The following is a 17,664-nucleotide window of genomic DNA, read 5'->3' as shown; positions in this document are numbered from 1 at the left end:
GGCTGATCTCCATTATCAGTTCTGGTGAGCAACGCATATAATTCCTTCTTCCCAAGTCATCCATCAATATCTATAATGGTTCACCAGTGTTAATGTCATAACTTTTCAAAAGTTGAAATATTTCTGTAGTATAGCTTTCCCAGGAATCCTCGCTAGCAGATCTTCCTTAAATCTTTTGTTTTCAGTGTTATTGAACAAATTTGGTAGAGAACCTGATGCTCCACATAGGGGGTTTGTTCAAGGTTGGTTTGTGGAGTGGGTGTCCTGATTTTTATTGCGATACATTTCCCCGGCCAAAAGGTTGCATGTCTTGAGTGGTCATTAACCATTCAATTAATAAAAGCAGAACAGAAGGGCCTATTATTTGTTTGCTTTCACTAGTTACTTTATTTTTCACTCTCCTGTTGACATTTTGGATATGGGTTCTAGGACATCAATCACTACCTATTTAATTTCTTCACTTTCAGATATGCAAATATTAATTTTGTAAGGAATACAAACAAAACTTAGATTTACAGTTACCATGCGTATCTGACTGTTGGCTGAATGCCAAAAACTAAGAGCATGAGAACAATTAGCTTCACGTGTGAGTTAAAGTACATATCTACATATTCACGTTACCTAATATTGACCAGGAAGAGGATAACGAATGAAGGTTCAGGTCATCACAGATGTTCAAGTCTCTTCCTCTTACAAGAACGCATCTCAGTGTAGACACCAAGTAGAAGATTGCCAGTGCAGTTTTATCTGTCATGGGGTTGTTTTTAGAAATTGGAAATTTATACAGGAACCTTTCTGAGCAAAACACCTGCTGATTTTAGTCCGTTTTTTGTTTAAGGGAGAGCTCCAGGTTTAAAGGTCTGTTTGTTCCAGGATGATTGAAGCCAACACAAGTTTAGCCATTGATTTGAAAGAGCAGGTGGCTGTCCTTATGGGCCTACTCCTGTTCCAGCTGAAGTCAGCTGAGCTGCTACCCTTATTTGATAGGAGATAGCTGTAATTCAGCAAATAATTAGCAAAAATGTCAGCAAGAACCACCTAAAGCCTTTGTGCAGCTGAATCAGCTCACCTCTGAAGAAAGCTCGTCTCCTTCCGATATTGGGGCTATTGACTGGTGCAGCTGCTGTGTGGGTGGGTGTGTGTCTTGCCCTGCCACCTCATTCACTGCCTGTGCATTTCACCTCCCACGCTCCACCTGCACAGGGCACGATTACTCAGTTTCTGTACGGCAGCAGAAAGTTCTGCCTGGTGTTAATACTTGGTTAAAAAGCAATCACATTCCCTCTTTTTTAAAAAAGCGTTTTTGGGTGCTAGGGGTGCGCTTCTAGCTCCCCTTATGCAGCATTCATAGACTTCAGACTAGCTGGAGAGGTGGGATTACATGTGAAATGATAAGAACAAGTGAACCCGTATTGTATTGCAACTGGTGTGTCATGTATATGACATGTATATGATGCTTCACATATGAGTGATCTAGTTTGTATAAGGATTCCAGTACTAAGGGTCTCATCTCTGTTGCACACATTGAATTGCAATGTGTCATTAAAATCTATTTTAGATATCTTTTACTGTTTTTCTTTGCTAATGCTTTTTTTTTTTTTTTTTTAGTTTGGACATCCATTTAAAGCAAATAATCAGGTTAGTTTTTCTTTAACTTTCCTTTATTTACATGATACGCAATATAAAATTTTCATATATCATGTGATATATAATGTATGTATAAATATCTATCACTGACTCACAGAATTGGTCACGTTGGAAGGGACCTGTGGAGATCGTCTAGACCAACCCTCCTACTTTTTCTTGGTTTCTTAACTTCAGCGAGGGAGTCCTTCCATGCAGTTGCTTCTGCCTTATTTAAATCTATTTTTTCCTGATGTAACCTAAAAACATGAAAACAGGGAGCTATAGCTAAAAATATATAAAACTGATAAAAGCATGTTTTACAAAATTTAACATACTTTCATCTGAAAGAATCATCCAAAAGTTCAACAGTGTAGCAGCTGTAGCTCCTTTGAAATTAATAATAGTGATATGATTTATATCATCTACAGCTCTGTATCTGAGTTATTCTGTGATTCTTTAAAATCATTGCTCTGAGTTTTTCCTCTTTAAAAACTGGTTTGACCATTCTGTATGTGAGCCACACCCTGAAAAACCGAAAGACTTTGCACACATAATTTAAGATGTACCCTAGTATCAGGGTTAAACCTGTTTCAGTCTGTCATTCCATTGCTTAAAGTGCTGTGGAACTCAAGGGTTTCTATTTGCACGTTTAGCAAATCAATTTATTATAACCTGTCATGGCTTAGAACTTGCTTCCTGCAGTTGGAGGTGTAAAGTGTGCTTTTATTCCTCTAAAAATACTTGTTAAAAAAATCTTTTTTTTTTTTTCTTTCTAAGTGCATTGATTGTGGCAAAGAGCGCTGCTTGATAGCTCTGTAAGCTGCACACTCTTCGTTATGCTCAGAGCAGACAACGGACAGTCAGACCTCCTCCCATAAACCCCAAAACGTGCAGCTTTTCACCCAAGTGCAGCTGCTTTTATGTGCTCTTGCTGAGGCTTTCAGCAATGCTCACAGTTGCTGACCACCAGGAACTGGAGTGATACCATTCCTGATTGCTCCTAGACTCCTGAAAAGGTTTTGTGGGAACTAAAAAACTGTTTTATTCATTTTGCTTCAGGCTGTCATGATGCTATAGTCTGAACCACCCCTAGCTTTAGAGCTGCAGAATCCCTGGGAAGTTCAGGAACCTGACTCTGTGGTGACCTTTTCTGAAAAAAAGGTCAGCATGCCACATGCAGACTTGCCAAGTCGACTGCTTTTCCCTGTAGACTAGTGCTTTGTGGTCTTATCCATGGATCTGTTAGGAAACTTGGACAAGCTACTTTTTGTTATTTCAGGCACAAATTGTTTGTTGAATGGAGCTTCGGACTAAATAAGAGTGATTTCAATACAATGGAAGTAAATGTAGAATTGAAAGTGCTTACAAATCATCCTGTGGCTCCCTCTACATTATCTCCAAATTTTTACAATTTTAATGAAGATTTCTTAAATTAATTCATAGGACTTGATTCTGGAAAATCTCACTCTCCCATTTTTTTTTAATTATTTTTTATTTTTTCCCCTCAAATTTGAAAGGGGAGTGGGACTTATTTGATACATTGGTATGTATTGGTACATCTTCTAACTGTTTGAATTAGCTTGGGATCAAAAAACAGCCTCATTACTGCCACCTCATTATTGCTACATAATTGTTTCCTGTGCCAAAGATTTTTTAGCATGTTTTTTATTTCCTCTTTATCAAGGGGACATATTTTTTTTTTTTTTGGGTACAAAATCTGGACAGGCCACCGCTAAGTATTTTAAATACAATCACAGATTGTTTTCTCAGCTGAGGATGGCTTTGGGTGGCAGTTTTGCTTTGACAGTGGCTTGGGGCTTTTTGATTTTAACTAAAAATTAAATATGGTCCAGAACAAATGTGTTCTTCCCATCCTCTTCTGTTTGTGAGATAAATCATTGTTAATATTGAAAACACTGCAGAATTTGAAGATAGTATTGTATTCAACTTCTCTGGTATCATATTTTTCCCTACTTTCCTTATCTTCAGATGAGGTTGTTACCTGTTTAGGGCAAGGATTATGTCTTTGTGTAGTATTAATCAGCTAATATATTTTTGGGGACCGTGATATAAATATTTCTCTTAATATTTTAGAAGTAGGCTCTTATCTGTAACAATTATTTTTACCTATTAAATGTTTCAGGTCAGATTCTCAGTTCTTCTAGGTCACCAGACCTGTACAGAAAGCTGCAGAGATCTGCTGATTTATAGCTGCTACATGTCTGTCACAGCATTCATGCAATTGTTTGAATGATTTGAAATATAATCTCCAACTAGAAATGTGCACGCTGTTAATGATTTAAAACTTTATTTATGTGACTGTAGCAAACATATATGCCAGTCAACAGCAGCTTCTGTAATGTATATTGCCAGGTCATTGTCCAGTCATGCCCACAAAGCCTCCCCAGTAGACACAATTCAGATGCTGGCCACAGATGTGCCGTTGGGAAGCAGGGGCTCTGACGTTGTGCTGGTAGGCATCAGTGAGCCACGGACTGATCTGAGTGCAAGATGTTATTCTATTAATTTTTTATTAACCACATAGGAAGCCTCCGTCAAGATACTTACAGCAAAGTCGGAACGTGCCAAATTCCTGCGTGAGTCACAGACCAAATGCTGTGGATCAAAAGCTCAGTTGTTGAACTTTGCATTGGGCTTTATAAGAATAACTTGCACTTGAGAGCCTCAGTCATACCTGTCATGCTGCGGGTTCTGCATTCAGATAGCTTTGCAGTGCTACAGCTCAGCACAAATGTCTGTATTTAGAAGGTGTTACGTGCTTTATGAAATAACTTGTTATCTAACCTGCGTATCAGTAGCTATACAGGTAGTGAGTAAAGCTCACATCAATGGTGAAAAAGCAGTGGAATACGTGCCAGTTGGCTCTTTGGTTGTTTTATGATACAGCTGGCTCAACTGCCTCAAATCAAGTTTTATGATACAACTGGCTCTTCACTTGTTTTATGATACTTTTCCCATCAAGTTGCATCTGTTTCAGAAGAGTGATGGATCTGAATCTGTGAGCCTCCTGTCCTTTGGTATTATCAAAAGGACACAGTGAGGTATTTTGAGTCTGGCAGCACTACTGGCTATTTTGGCTGGTGGTGTGTGGGATAAAGTGGGATTGCCCGTTACCAGCTCCATGGGTATGTTGTAGCAGCAAACATTTGGTCGTCTCTATGGGTTGTACGTACTGACAGGACACTTGGGGTGCTGTCCTAAAAAGAGGAAGGAGACTAGAAACGATGCATAGCCTAATGCTCGTATTTACACAAGTGCTACATTTGAATAATGGAGGCAATGTTGGACTTTACAGCATGATCCTTGATTCTGAGGCTGTAAAACTCTGGTACAGGAAGAACTAAAACTTTCTAACAATCATTTTGTTTATATGCAACAACTTTTAAAACATTTTCCACAACTTTGTAAATAACCTGCCTTTGCTATGACTACTGACTTATAAAAAGCCTGCTGCCTTATTTTGTCCGAATAACAGTCATTTAATAGACATTCAGTATTGGTCCACTGTCTTAACTAGGTAAAAATGACCATTAAAACTGCAATAATTCCAGCTCATCGCTCAAGTATTTTGAAAGCACTTATATAATCTGCACTTCTCTTAAAACATGAACTAATACCTGTATTTTTCTAGCTTTTTTTTTTTTTTTTTTTTTTTTTTTTTTTACGAGAGCACCCACCACACAATGTCATTGGACAAACTCAGTGAAAGCCACAAAAGAATAAACTATGACCCACTGATACTAAACTTATTTGAAAGTCCCTTCCTCTACACAGTCCTCTGAGGTGTTTGGGTTTGCAGCTGTGTGGTACCACACCTGTGTTTGTTCCATGGTGAGTGCATCTTTTACATTCCATGCGTTGTCTGGCTTTTTAATCCACATGCAGATGCATGCACATTTATTCACGCTGCAGCGAGCAAAAGTCCTCATAAAGAACTGATATACCATGCAACACCTTCATGGAGAGGGTGTTCAGGCATTGGGATGGGCTGGCCAGGGAAGTGGTGGAGTCCCCATCCCTGGAGGTATTTGAGAGGCATGTAGACATGGCACTAAAGGACGTGATTTAGCAATAGGAATTGGTAGGTCAGGATGATGATTGGACGTGGTGATTTTGAAGGTCTTTTCCAACCTGGATGAGTCTATGATTCTATAACACAGGAGAAATGTTGTAGGAAAGTCTATGTAGAAAAGGCTTTTAGACAGCTGTGTTCATTGAAGTGTGTACAAGTGAAAACAGACAACTTTGTCTCAACACTAAAATAGTTTGTTGATTAAAAGAAGATACCCAATATGCAAAAAATACTTGTGTTTTAAGCATAAAATGAATGTGTTACATACATGTTTGGTATTCCACAAATATGTGAGATAAAATTCAATATGCAATTATGTGAAATTGTTTACTATATTTGGTTAATTCCTCCCATTCTCTCATACCTTAGTGTTCAGTGATAGGGATTCAAGTCTGTGACATCTGTTCTTCACTTACAGTGTGTGACTTTTAGAGTTACAAATGTTCATTTGCAAAAGCAACAGGGAAATATGTACCACATGTAATATAAACATTGTACAGCATCTACGCAGTGTCAGCTCATTTAACTAGATGCTGACACTAGATTTATTGGAAGATGAGTATTGAAAATTAATCTAACAAAAATAATAGTCCTTCCCTCCTAGCCCTTAGAAGACCTTGTGCACTTCATTCACCCTTGTAAATGAGCATTTAAATGGACTACATACTTATGCAATTTTTCTGTAAGGAATTTTTTTTTTTTTTTTCAGAGAAAACATCATTTCAAACAAGAAGAAATGTGGTGGAAGATATTCCTTCCATTTTCATATCTGCTTAGACAATTTTTCCTTCTTTAATGAACTATTTACAGGAGATGCCACTCTTTACAATAGACATATTTTGATAATTTCAATTACAAATTTTCACAAAGTAAATCCATCTTGATCCTTCTGAAATGGCAAGTAGTTAAAATATATCTTGAACATTTTCCTCCAGTGGTTTCAAATGGTCTATTTAAATGCAGGCTATTCTTACTAATATTCCTTACTGACAATCTCTGATATCATAATCTAAATTTATATCTTTCAGGCTGCTAGAGATTGTTCTGTGAATTAGCAACAGAGTACTATTGCTGCTGATAAAATACATCTGTAATTTATCGTGTTGCTGTATTCCTTTTATGATAGTCTCTATGAACTATCTTCAGGACTTAGTTCAATTTTAACCAGAGATGCAAAATCTGGCAATCCCTGTCTTATATTTCTATTCAAAAACAAGCAAACAAATAAACAGTGGAAAACATATATATAATAAAACAGAGCTAGAATCACAGAATATCCTGAGTTGGAAGGGACCCACACGGATCACGAACTCCTGGGTCCCCAGAGGACCACCCCAAAATCAGCCCATGTGTCTGAGAGCACTGTCCAAACACTTCTTGAACTCTGTCAGGCTCAGTGCTGTGACCGCTTCCCTGGGGAGCCTGTCCCAGTGCCTGACCACCCTCTGGGTGCAGCACCTTTCCCTGACCCTCCCCTGTCCCAGCTCCATGCCGTTCCCTCGGGTCCTGTCGCTGTCCCCAGAGAGCAGAGCTCAGCGCCTGCCCCTCCGCTCCCCTCGTGAGGGAGCTGCAGGCCGCCATGAGGCCTCCCCTCAGCCTGCTCTGGGCTGAACAAACCAAGGGACCTCAGCCGCTCCTCATATATTTTCCCCTCCAGACCCTTCATCTTTGTAGTCCTCCTTTGGATGCTCTCTAATAGTTTTATGTTCCTCTTATGTTGTGACACATGAAACTTTACCCAGTACATGAGGTGAGGCCTCACCAGCGTGGAGCAGGAACTAGATGAAGAATCCCCAGATGCAAGCTTTATCTTAGCTGAGCTAAGATACTTAGCCTCCACTTGCCCCCTTTTACAAGCAGCCAAAAGAAGCTCCTTCCACCAGTAACTCAGAGGATCTACACATCTCTTGGCCAGGGAGCAAGATAATTTTCCTAGAATAAAGTCAGGCCTGGGGAAATGACTTTGCATTTTCTGTTAGACACAATTCCTGCTTTGTACCAGACTACAGTGTTCAGTACTCGTCAAATACCATATAGGACTGCAGTGTTTGTCATCATCAGACAGCACTTGTCTGATGACTACAGGAATGTGACAATAAGAGGGAGATTTTTTTTTTTGCTTGTTTTATTTTAAAGAGGGAAACTATTTGATCACATTCTTGCCATTTAACTTGATGCAACCCTAGATGTAGAAAGTGATTCTGTATTTTGCATGCTGAATATATAATCCCATTCTCATTCCTCACTATCAAAGATATCTGGTGATCTCATGTGGAAGGTAGAGTGCTGTGTCACAGTCACCATATTTGGTTTCTTTGGAGCTAGGCAACCCCAGCTTAGCCTAATCCATATAACAACATTTCTTATTAAGAGGGTTCTTTTTTAGAGTATTGATAGTGCTTGGCAAGTATGGAGAGCTGCATGTGCTAGATGACTGCTTAGTTAATTGTGGAATTTGATTTTCCTTTATTTCATGAGCCAACTTGCAGATTCTTTCAAGAGCATTTGAAAAGCTTTTTTGAAGCACCAGAAACCAAGCTGGGGAGGACCTTGGGTAACAATCATCTGTGTTCTGAAGAGCCCAAAGCTGTCCTGACTTCATCCACACTCATGCTTGTTGGAAAATGTTTGTTAATGCATTTTATTAAAATAATCTAATCTGAAGGCAAGACCACAAGACCAGATCCAAAGTTCTTTGAAGGTATCTGAAGAACTTTAAACGATTTCCCTGTACAGTGGAGATGGCCACTGTGGCAGGGGAACAGTTTTTAAGCAGTGTGAAAATGTCTGCAACTGTCTTTAAAACGTTTCTTCCAGCCTCTCTTCTTCTTTATCTTGCCAATTTCATGCTTGCTTCTATCCTGACCACTGTAGTGACCAAATCAGTTCTTAAAGTGCAAGCTCCTCTTGATGTTTTCCAAAACCTCAACACACAGTTCCTTTTTCATTCTAGAGCAAGCAGATCCAGGAGTCCTTTTTTTCCTCTCCCTGTGCCAGGAGCTTAAGGGAGGAAAGGAAAAGAGGATGAGGAGAGGAGCCACAGTGGCAGAAGAGGGTTCCTTCCTTAGGCAGTTTCTAACAGGTGCTCCTTTTTGCAGACTGCTTATAAATGAGATTTTTCTGAGTTTGTGACCTATTTCAAAGTAAGTGCTGGATGCTGACACATTTTGTCTTTGCTCAACTGTGGACAGTGGGCACTTGTTGCTGAGAAAGTGCTTCACCCAGTCCACTCCAGTGGGTAAATCAGCTTCTATCTGGATTTTATAAAAAGGGTCTTTACTCCCCCCCCCCCCCGCCCCACTATCCTTCCCTGAGCCTTCAAGCATGTTTATTCAAATGATGTTGTTGAAGGGGAGCTTGTAGAAGACCCAGTTGAGATCCTATAACATTTAAGCACCTCCCCCTGGCCAGATTTTCATTTGACTTTTGCCAAAGTTAAGAAGGAAAGAAGTCTAATAGCTTTGAATTTAATTTTGAGTAAATTTAATTAGATGACAATTAGAATTACCTATAGCCATACAGGTTTGGTATAAACTTCTGCAAAGCCAAGATAAAATGAAAGTGTTACACATTTCTTAAAGGGCAAAACAGTGCATGAGAATAACCACCAAGTGAGTGTCTAAACAGTCATTTACACGGTGTCTACAGTTTGTTTCTTGACCATGAAAGTCAAAGGACTCACATGTGCTGAAGTATGGTTCTTAAACATACATAAAGCCTTTTCCATGTCAGTTCCAGAGACTGCAGTCTACAAAAGCAGTGTAATGATCAGGACAGTGTTGAGCAAGTGATTCTAAACCATAAATTGAAATTTCTTCTAAATTTCAGAACTTTTGCACACACTGTAGGAGCTTGGGCAATATTTAGAGGACAGAGAGCAAGATACGTGAGATCTGTGAAAGAAAAAGAGGTGGGATTTGATTATCTGATCATTGATCGTTGTATTTTTGCCACCTTGAGGATTTAGCAGCATGCCCTCCTCCTGTCGCCTTCCCAGCATTCACCAATAGCCAAAAGAAATGATCAGTTTGGTGCAAATCTTTAGAGGATTCGGATGAAATTCCTATTAGGGCAAAAAGAGGCTTTTGAAATCTGCTGTCAACCCATTAGCCCCAAAAACCACTCCAAAGTGATGTATTCTAGGGCAGAGAGAGAATGAAAAATATCTAGAGCACCAAATGTGGCAGCTGGAAATGATTTAAAAAAAAAATAATACACGAGATGAGTAGGCCAGTAATGTGAGGGGTAAGAGAGGCAGCTGGGAGATTTAAAAGGGAAGGCCTGAGAGCAGCTGAAAGATGCCAGCAGTCTGTTAAAGAGAATGTCGGAGAGCTAAGTGGCTGTGTGTGTGAAGAGAAAGCATGCCACAATGATAAGAAAAACAGCTGGAGAAAAACAAAATCTCAAAGCCTCTGAAACAGGAATGGATATGCAAATTCTCTTAATGCTATTGAAAGAGTGAATGAATGATTTTTTTAATTTTTTTGCCTGCTGCTGTACTTTCCTCGTTTTCTCAAATGAACCTTTCCTCTAGAATCCCCAGGAGTCCTTTGCTGCTGCCTCCTCCTCCAATTTATCTCCGAGTTTTTCGTTGTTTCTTCCACAGAAAATAGGTCACTCTGAAAACTCCTGTTTACTTGTTAGTAGTCTCTTAAACTACTGTTTTAACAGTGTATCTTTTCACTTCCTGAGCTTATCAAGGCTTTCCCTGCCTATTATTCAGAACGTGGAATCCCTTCGGAGGAATACCATTCTCTGTGAAGAAAATGTGCTGGTAGCAGTTGATTTGAATAGCTCAAAATCTCATTCTGGGTAGGACCTATTAGATTTAGGTGGCTTTGTATTCCAGAGAGCTAGCTGGAGGAGGCACATTTGGCAGGCTTGAATGGTCTGACAAACAGTCTCTAGAATTTGGCAGGGTCTAAAACAGGCTTGTAATAAGAACTTGGTGACTTTGGAAAATAAGCTATAAAAATGCACAATGGGGCAGATTTTCAAGGCTTTCTGCATTACAATTGCACATGTATTTTATTATACATACAGCTTATAATTTAATTCCATACATAAATAATAAAGCACCTGGTCACATACGTGAATTCAATTTGGGTCTGTGTATCAGTGATGTAAAGACATATGCCCGTGTCTGTATAGAGTAGCATGTTCCTTACCTTTGAAATTGTGGCTCTGCTGTTTCTCAGCTGTGAAAGCAAGAAACAGTATGTGTGTACTTTTTTTTTTTTTTCCCTAGATCATAAGGAGCAAAGAGCTTATGTGAAATGAAGAGTACTGGAGAAGATCTTAATACATTCTGTCCCATCAAAAATTGAAATACAACAACATGAAAAGAGCAAACATGCTGTCTAGCCTCTCTGAAGCTCTTTGCTAATGACCTCCAATGAACTAGAAAATGTTAGAGAGCGTAGTCTCAGCTTGAAGCCTGAGAGGGGGAAAATCACAGGCAGATTGAAGGATGGAAAGAAAGTGAAAGAGGGAACAGAGGTAGTCAATAATTATTTTTCAACAACAACAAAACCCTAATCAGGCAGCAAATTTTTGATAGCTTCCATGCTGCCTGACCTATGCTGCTATGTCCAGACCAACAGAAAAAAGAGCAGCAACAGCAGTTTTAGAGGGCATGAAAGTAGAGTCACAGAATAAGAAAATAGTAGAGCAAAAGAAATAAAGAGGTAGATAGTATAAAATGCATAAAAATATATTAGAAATTGCAGAAAGTATATTAGAATGAACATTTTATGGAAGACACCTGAATGATTACCATTTATTATTGGTGAAATAGAACTCATAATACAGCATATACTAAATATTTTAAATAAGGAAACTAATAGGTTCATGTCAGATGTCTTACAACCCAATCTGATAAAATGCCAAATGAGACACAGAGAAATAGAACTTTTGGCAGGGAAAGTTATGTGTGTCTGGCATAAGGAAATGCATTTATCAGTGAGAAGAAATATTCACGGTGCAGATTAATTGTTTCTAAAGAAAGTATTTACGTGAACTTTTCAGGTACCTGAAAGCTTCGACTGTGTATTTTAAAAGAAAATATTTTGTTTTGGAAATCCTTGACATTACATTCCCCTAACAGGAGCAATTAACAAAAGCATAAACTTATGAAAAATTTTACATATATTCTAATGTCACACTTCTTGTGATTAAATAAATTTTTCTATTGCAATAAGAAATTTCAGCTTCCCTGTGTGATGAACTCCTCATTTTCACCCAGCAGGAAACTGGGCAATTTATTATTTCACATTCTGGTGTAAATAGAGATGGCCTTTTTTTTTTTTTTTTTTTTTTTAATAAAAAAGAGTTTATGAGAAATGAGTGCAGGTGCACTTATCTGAAAAGAAGTGAGATAGTGTATTTGAGAAATAATGGAGGAGCCACTGTCTGTCTGTTTTTTTTTCAATGCATCACCTTTGATAGTTGAAATAACTCTGCCTTTTAAATGTCCTGCTTTCCAGCCTCTAGGTTAAGAAGATCTTTGCCAGTGGCTTTGCACCACCTTGTGACTTTGGAGAATTTCCCCTCCAGGAGGCTACCCAGGTTTATGTTCCCATGGTGCTTGAGAGAGAGGGGGAATCTCAGTTTTAGAAAGAAAAACAGTTCAGTCAGTTATAAATATGAAATAGGACAATGATGGAGAGACTGAATTTTCAGAACCTCCTACAGCAGCAGGATGAACCTGTAAAACTAGACAAGCTGCTGTGAAGTCTACAAACTAGAGATGCCTGAGTTTAAATGGATTGCAGTCCTCCGATTCCATAGTTGGCATGGTTCCCCCACAGGCTGCCCTTTGAGTGATCTTACTCCTTATCATTTCTCAGAAGATCCCAAGGTGGGGTGCTTCCTACTACTTCTCAGGAATGAGAACACCGTGAGAAGTTTCAGTGCACAATTTTTCTTACTGAGAGGGATGTGAGGCATTGGAATGGGCTGCCCAGGGAAGTGGTGGAGTCACCATCCCTGGAGGTCTTTAAAAGACATTTAGATGTTGAACTTAGCGATATGGTTTAGTGGAGGACTTGTTAGTGTTAGGTCAGAGGTTGGACTCGATGATCTTGAGGTCTCTTCCAACCTAGACAATTCTGTGATTCTTAGACTCTGGGGAATAACTTGAGCATCACTTTGACATTTCCTTTTCCCCTCCACACAAAGTCATTATTAGAAGGGGACCCAAAGCTCATCACAAACATTAACATGTACCTACACATCCCATCGTTCCTGCATATCACACTGAAGAGCAGAATTATCCTACCGCTATACACAAGCAAGTGTTGGAGTGCAATGCCATAGGACAGATTTTGGAGCAAGTCAGTGCCTAGTAGAGCAAAGTACTGGTTGTAGGGTTTACCTGCAACTTGCTCTGCTCAACCAAGACTTTGTGAATAGCTCTCTGGAGTTGCCAAATGTTCTTCCAAAGATGAGTGATCTTCTAAATAGCAGGGTCTGTGAACAATGAAGGAAAACAGTTTTTTTTTTTTTTATTTTTGACATGGTTGCTGATACAGGAATTAAAAGCAAGTTAGTATCATTAAATCTTTTACCAGGGCGACTGGCAGAACTTGAGCCTTTGCAGGTAACCCTGCCTAGATTTAATAACATCCCACTGAAAAACAATTTGTTCTCTGGTTGGCATGTTTGTCTTTGGGAGCCACCAAATGGGGAATAGCTACCCTCATTCTCAGGCAGTAAAGACCTGGAAAATTTGCTTTCAGTTTTAAAACTCTGAACAATCATGCCATCCTCGTAAGCACATTAAATACCACAGTAAATGTCAGGAATCCATGTAAATCTTTTCAAATTTGCAAGCAATAGCACTTTCACTGCCACTGAGCAGCCTGCACTCCCGACCCCTTTAAAGCAAACCTCTCAGCCTCCAGCAGTCCTCTCAGGGTGATTCACGCAGATCTTCTGCTCGCAGTCTGGGCCTTGGCTGCGGTCCCTGGGTATGGAGCTGAGCTCCATTGTGCCCAAACCTTGCTATTCTGTCCTCTCTGCAGTGGCGTCTAGGAGCCAAGCAGTCTTCCTGAAACAAAATACTGTTAATACAGTGCAGCTGCATTTCAAATAAACCCTATCTTACATGCTATAGAGGACACAGCGCCTGCTTCTCCCTAACACCGCCGTTCCCTGAGTTTAGGAAGGCTGGATTCCTTGAGGCTCCTCCGCAGACACTGTCTCTCTGCCAACCTGTATTCTTAGCACACTGCTGGCAAGCGCCGCTACCACCATCGGAATCAGACCAAGGCGCTGCATACGGTCTGTGTTATGCAGACGACATGATTCAAGGTCTCTCAAGCCAGCTTGCTTCTTCGAAGTTCCAGTGGGCACCAAGGTTTTCTTCCCCAGAAAGGTACTACGGGGCTGCTTTGTTTGCCCTTTGCTTAGCTTCTATTAAGCTAAACCAATGCATGCACACAAGAAAGCCTTTCAACTGCCACGCGCCCTTCGCAGGCCCTCAGCTGAGCTACAGCAGCCCCATGAGAGCAAGCTCCCTTCTGACAGAAGGCCTCTGAAGGCTGGAGGACACGCTTCTCTTTTCACACTCTGCCACTGCTCTCGGAGCTTTACTTTAGATTCTGATTTCTTCTGGCAAGATCCCAGGTGCTGTTAGGCAGGAAAATTGCTGTTCTTGATAAGGTCAGAGGAAAACCAGTTTCAGGATGCAGTAGTGTAAGTGGAACTGGTGACATTTGCAGAAAAATAAAGCCTGGAGATCTTTGTACTCTCTCTTACATTAAAAACATTCTGAATTATGATGGTGCTTTGGTTACTGAAAGGATGCTCTTTACAGAATATGTGAAAAAGAGTATATGTATTTACTTGATAAAAGAGTTCACTGATGGAAAAAGGCCAGTATTGATGAAAATCAGGAAAGAATAATGCTTAAACTTGCATATTGTAATTACCTAGTATTTGGTTTATGAAGACCACATTTTCTGTAAACAGTGTTTGTAACATATATTCATGCCAAGGAATGGGCACTAGTTTGTAACCATGCATTGAAAAACAGACTGTGGATATCCCTTATTGCACTGATGTGTTGCTTACCATCTTCCAAAAGTAGGAAGAAAGCGTTGAGCTGAGAGATCAGCCCATTTTTGAGGTCCTTTATCAATAAAGAAATTATAATTGAGACTGACCATCATTTTAAAAGGTTTTGAACACACATTCAGGAAAAGCTTGTGCTTCAACCTGGTTATGTTTGTGGTTTTTCCCTCGCCATTGTTTACTTATCTGTGTAAAATATCATCAAATTGCCTGACTTTTGTAAGTATTTCTAACAGAGTTGCATTCTTGTGCCAACAAGCTTTGCCTCTAGACTTTCTTTACTTCTATCTTCATTCAGAAATATTGCTAGTGATCAAATTAGGAGATGAATTCCAGTGGTTTGAGCAAATAGCCAGGGAATCCCAATTTTTGGCAACAGTATGTCATCCACAGCCTTGAGCAAGTAATCAGGCCTCCCTTTGAAGCAGCTGGAAAATATACTGATGCAGTATTCTTTTGGAAACTATTCAATTGTAACGGTTCATGTCAGCAAAAAATCTGAACGTTCAACTCTGATCATTTCTAAATGCAGGGATATTTTGTTTTTACACAATTTATAATTTTTTTTTTTTTTTTTTTTAATGAACAAAACACAAAATATTTAAAGAAAACTTTTTTTTTTTTTTTTTTTTTTTTTTTTTTTCTGGGAGGGAATTGTGTTTAAGCTTTCGCTTATTTTTGTCATTACTAAAAACCAGGACCCCACCCCCAAAAAACAAAACAAAACAAGTTTTTGGTAAAATCCTTTATCTGCATTGCTGGGTAAAAACATTTCATGTTCTTCAAATGTGTCATAAAGATTGATTTGTGCCCTTTGCAAATGCAGAGACAAAGCTTTTTTTAACAAATGAATGGCAAGCAGTGAAATCACTGAGCTTTCCTTATGATCTACCTTTGTCAGTTTGGGCATTTTGTCGTCTTTTGCTCTGGTCTCAAATGAAGTAAGTGGATTCAGAAGAAGGTGAATTGTGGATAGGAAGGGTTCTTTCTTTAATAAGATTTTTTTTTTTTCCCCAGATTTCATGATGTTTAAATAAATTTGAGGTAAAAGACTATAGACTTTTCCTAATGTGACTGAAATGATTCATCCACTCTTAAGCAGGAGGTGAGTAAGCACCTGCAAGAGCCCTTGCCCTGTACAGAAGTGCAGAGCTCTTGACCCACAACAGCCACATCTAGAGAGGGGAGAACAAGCAGGCACACCTATGGAGCCTGATCTAAAGATTTAAAAATGACTGTACTGAGCTCAAGAGCATATCTATCTCAGAGAGCTCTCATCAATTAATTTGGATTTCTGTATCTCTTGACTTTCAGATGCTTGGTGATGAAGCAATCTTTGGGGGGTTCCTCCCTAATCCACGAGTGATTAGGTCAGAAATAATGATACTGTAAGCTAGCCCAAATTCATAGCTTATCACAGCAGAATTGGCACGTCGAACTGGGAAAAGTTTCAGAGCTATTTTTCTTCACACTGAGAAAAGCTGATAATTGTCCTATGTGCATATCTGCATGTTTGGATGCAGTCATAGTTGGAGCTTTTCCTTACTCTTTGACCCTATGTCAGGCTTATTTGTTCTCACAATTTTTGACTGGGCTTTGGGGGGAAAAAAACAAACACAGCAAACCCCCAAGGCCCAATCATTGGTCATAGTAAGCAAAACGTAGATTCACTCATAACTGTTACTATTTTCAAAGCTCTTAAAAACCCTTCGTTGCTGCTACTCTAAGATATTTTCTTGGCTTTGCTAAATGCAGTATATAACAATATAACAAATCTGTGCCTTGGGATTCTTACGCCTAGTAATATGGTGGTGTGAAAGTAATAAACTAGTTTAAAAGAGCATTTCCTTATTGTTTTCAGAATGTAGTTGGAACAGTTGGATGTAAGCTTCTAGCATGCATTTTTTATGGACTTGCTAGTCAAGAGGGTGTAATATATACTCTTCTTGATAATAGGAAATGTAGTGTCATGCTGAGTGTTTTTTTTTTTTTCTTTTTTTTTCTTACATTACCCTATTCTTCCTACTGTATCACAGGACTGAATATTTGGTGAAAGTTAAAAAAATCCATCATAATCTTCAGTTTACCCATATTTTTTTCATAAAAAAATTTCCTATAGGCCTGAGCTTTTTACAGTTAGACCTTGCCCAGAGCCTGTTTTATTGCTAGTAGTTTGAGGAAGTATCACCTAAAGGTTTGAAATTCAAACACATAGGAAAAAAAAAAATGAATGAAGTTACATGCTTTGCAGTCGGAATACAATGCTTAGAGGTTTATGTATTCTAAAAATGGAAAATAAATTGAAATTGAACTGAAAACAATTTAAATCAAGTGTGCAGGCAGTTTGAAACTTAAACATAGGTGCAGAACAGAATGCTTTTTCTTACAAAGTTTTGAGCAGAAGTAGGGAATTGCTTAGTTTGAAGAAGCTCAGCATCTGAATAGCAAGACTAAGGGATGTTTTGAATGGTTGCTTCGTGTTTTAATCCTAGTATTTTCATTTCACTTGTTTGAAAAAATTCCATAAAAGTTGCAATGAACTCTAGTAATGCCAAATTGCGTTCATTAGTTATTAGGTAAATGCAGACATTCAGAAAAATGGCAATTCTAGCAGCTTCAGCTTATCAATGCAAACTTTCAAGGCATAACACCTCTTTGATCTACACATTCCTGAACGAAGGTGTTCCTAATTTCAGTTTCTCTCCTCCCTCTGCAAGAAGCTTGGCACCAGTCACTTTTCCATGTAAAATGTTTTAAAGGTTTTGAAAACACAATTGAAAATTGTATTGTGTGCTACTTGTTGTTACACATACATATGCCATCTCTCAAGTAAAATGCTAACATTTTGGCTGAGTATTCACGTATTTCAA

General features: G+C 38.9%; 2 long non-coding RNA genes across 3 annotated transcripts; one reads left to right on the top strand and one right to left on the bottom strand.

Moving 5' to 3' along the window:
- The first annotated feature begins 1,606 nt into the window (after positions 1–1,606).
- Positions 1,607–11,033, top strand: LOC311430826. Its single transcript, XR_014689049.1, has 2 exons — positions 1,607–1,638; positions 10,968–11,033. It is a non-coding gene; the product is annotated as an uncharacterized lncRNA (long non-coding RNA).
- Positions 7,224–15,310, bottom strand: LOC311430825. 2 transcript variants are annotated; one of them, XR_014689047.1, is made up of 4 exons: positions 13,610–15,310; positions 13,095–13,189; positions 9,402–9,612; positions 7,224–8,719 (listed from the first exon to the last, which is right to left on the bottom strand). It is a non-coding gene; the product is annotated as an uncharacterized lncRNA (long non-coding RNA). The 2 variants fall into 2 exon arrangements; XR_014689048.1 differs by lacking the exon at positions 7,224–8,719 and having other exon boundaries at positions 9,079–9,612.
- Positions 15,311–17,664: the final 2,354 nt, after the last annotated feature.

The sequence above is a fragment of the Aythya ferina genome, assembly GCF_964211825.1.
Source record: "Aythya ferina genome assembly, chromosome: 2".
NCBI lineage: Eukaryota > Metazoa > Chordata > Aves > Anseriformes > Anatidae > Aythya > Aythya ferina.
The sequence above is the reverse complement of the archived record's forward strand: the minus strand, read 5'-3'. Positions and strand labels throughout refer to the sequence as shown.